Source organism: Salvelinus sp. IW2-2015, unplaced genomic scaffold (assembly GCF_002910315.2).
Source record: "Salvelinus sp. IW2-2015 unplaced genomic scaffold, ASM291031v2 Un_scaffold4428, whole genome shotgun sequence".
Lineage (NCBI taxonomy): Eukaryota > Metazoa > Chordata > Actinopteri > Salmoniformes > Salmonidae > Salvelinus > Salvelinus sp. IW2-2015.
Genome location: NW_019945698.1, coordinates 3751 through 7159, shown reverse-complemented (window position 1 = coordinate 7159; position 3409 = coordinate 3751).

The following is a 3409-nucleotide window of genomic DNA, read 5'->3' as shown; positions in this document are numbered from 1 at the left end:
GCTGTAGATCGTGAAGCTTATATTTATCTTTGCTCCTCTTGACCTATTTACTTTTCCTACTCTGGGAGGGACTTTCTATCTCTCCCTGTGTAGAGTTCTGTCACCCCAATCTACGCACAATACCCATTCAAAGGGACCATTAGTCGTCTCAACATCCCTGTTTTCATCTCATCGCACTCATCATCCTACATCCCTCCGCTACTCTCTTCAGACCTGTTCTAGGAAACAGTGTGAATCCGTAGCAGTGAGCATCGAGTCTCCTTCTTAAACCGACGCAGTTTAAGATGCAGTCCCCAGTGTCGGGAGCGTAGTGAGCAGCTAGCCGTGTGCCGCTCGCGCACGCACTGAGGAGGCGGCTCCTTGACAGAGAACATGGTGAGTGTGGATTGATATTGTGGAATGATCGATATTTATATATGTGATGCAGACAATAAGTGTATGATTGATTTGATTTTAACAGTGTCAAGCACACCCAGCTGGATATGGCCCGGATGAGAAGGCAGTTAGAAAACTGCCTGATACCAAGGCTCAGATGGAGGCCAGTGATAGAATGCACCGGAAAAACTCAGCAAGACACTCATGAAGAGGAAGAGAGAGAAGAAGGGGGAGAACCGGGAGAGAGGGAAAAGGGGGAGGAGCGGAGAGAGGAGAGAGAGAAGAGGAGAGAGAAAAGGGGGGGAAACCGGGAGAGAGAGAGAGAGGAGAGAGAGAGGGGGAGAGGAAAAGGGGAGGACACGAGAGAGAAGAGAGAAGGAGAGAAAAGGGGAGGAACCAGAGAGAGAAGAAGAAGGGAGAGGGGAAAAGGGAGGAACTGAGAGAGAGAGACTAGGAGATGAGAAGAATGGGAGATGGGGGATTAACATAGGCTGGGACGGAACTCGGAGAGAGAGCAATGAACGGCAGTTAAAGGAAGTGAAGAGCGTAGAGAGGAGAACAGCTGGAAACCAAGGCTGCGATGGAGTCCCGGTGTGAACACACCCTTGGAAATAAGTCTGGCAGACTTTACAGTTAAATAAATAATTATTTTAACAACGTACACCGTCTCCTGTTCTCTAACCCTATTTATCATCACTAACCATCACGCTACACTACATGACCAAAACTATGTGGACACCAGCTCGTCAAACATCTGATTTCAAAATCATGGGTATTAATATGTAGTTGGTCCCCCCTTGCAGTGATGTTGGGCGTTTAGGCCTGGCTCGCAGTCGGCGTTCCAATTCATCCCAAAGGTGTTTGATGGGGTTGTGGTCAGGGCTTTGTGCAGGCCAGTCAAGTTCTTTCACAACGATCGACGAACCATTTCTGTATGGACCTGGCTTTGTGCACCGGGGCATTGTCATGCTGAAACAGGAAGGGGCCTTCCCCAAACTGTTACCACAAAGTTGGAAGCACATACTTTTCTAGAATGTCATTGTATACTTGTAGCATTAAGATTTCCCTTCAGTGGAACTAAGGGGCCTGAACCATGAAAAACAGCCCCAGACCATTATTCCTCCTCCACCAAACTTTACAGTTGGCACTATGCAATGGGACATGTAGTGTTCTCCTGGCATCTGCAAAAAAACACCAGATTCATCGGTCAGACTACCAAATGGTGAAGTGTGATTCATCACTCCAGAGAACGTGTTTCCACTGCTCCAGAGTCCAATGGAGGTGAGCTTTACAACATTCCAGCCGACGCTTGGCATTGAGCATGGTGATCTTAGGCTTGTGTGCGGCTGCTCGGCCACGGAAACCCATTTCATGAAGCTCCCGACAAACAGTTCTCCTGCTGACATCGCTTCCAGAGGAGGTTTTGAACCGGTTAGTGAGTGTTGCAACCAGAGGAGGCTGCTGAGGGGAGGACGTCTCATAATAATGGCTKKAATGGAGTAAATGGAATGRMATTAAACACTTCGAAGACGTGGTTTCCATGTGATTGATACCCTTCCATTGACTCCATTATTGTGAGCCGTCCTCCCTTCAGCAGCCGCCAATGGTTGCAACAGACAGACGATTTTTACGCGCTTCTGCACTCAGCGGTCCCGTTATGKGAGCTTGTGTGGCCTTCCACTTCACAATAACAGGGCAGAAATTTGACAAACTGACTTGTTGGAAAGGTGGCATCCTATGACRGTGCCACGTTGAAAGTCACTGAGATCTTCATTAAGGCCATTCTACTGCCGATGTTTGTCTATGGAGATTGCATGGCTGTGTGCTCGATTTTACACCCGTCGGCAACAGGTGTGCTGAAATAGCTGACCACTCATTTGAAGGGGTGTCCACATACCGCTGTATATATCGAACCTCATCTCACATCCCTAACCAATAGATTTTCTGCTTTAAGACCAGTTCTCACACTAGCTTTATATACACACACTACCGTTCAAAAGTTGAGTCACTTAGAAATGTCCTTGTTTTTGAAATACATTTTCCCCCCATTAAAATAACATCAAATTGATCAGAAATACAGTGTAGACATTAATGTTGTAAATGACTATTGTTGCTGGAAACGGCTGATTTTTAATGGAATATCTACAGAGGCGTACAGAGGCCCATTATCAGCAACCATCACTCCTGTGTTCCAATGGCACGTTGTGTTAGCTAATCCAAGTTTATCATTTATAAGGCGAATTGATCATTAGAAAACCCTTTTGCAATTATTTTTAGCACAGCTGAAAACTGTTGTCCTGATTAAAGAAGCAATAAAACTGTCCTTCTTTAGACTAGCTGAGTATCTGGAGCATCAGCATTTGTGGGTTCGATTACAGGCTCAAAATGTCCAGAAACAAAGAACTTTCTTCTGAAACTCGTCAGTCTRTTCTTGTTCTGAGAAATGAGGGCTAATCCATGCGAGAAATTGTCAAGAAACTGAAGATCTCGTACAACGCTGTGTACTACTCCCTTTACAGAACAGCGCAAACTGGCCCTAACCAGAATAGAAAGTGGCGTTTCTTTCAAAAACAAGCACATTTCCAAACTTTTGAACAGTAGTGCGTGCGTGTAATATATACACACACACACACACACAGAAAAAGGCTAATGCCACATTTGACAGACTTTTATACAGTCTGGAGTCATGTTCATTTAGTTTTACGGAGCAGAACCTACAGTAGCTTAGCGATGTAAAGAAACAGCCTGGGAGAGAGCATGTAAACATCTGTCTGGCCTACAGTAGCTTAGCGATGTAAAGAAACAGCCTGGGAGAGAGCATGCAAACATCTGGCTGGCCTACAGTAGCTTAGCGATGTAAAGAAACAGCCTGGGAGAGAGCATGTAAACATCTGTCTGGCCTACAGTAGCTTAGCGATGTAAAGAAACAACCTGGGAGAGAGCATGTAAACATCTGTCTGGCCTACAGTAGCTTAGCATTGTAAAGAAACAGCCTGGGAGAGAGCATGTGAACATCTGGCTGGCCTACAGTAGC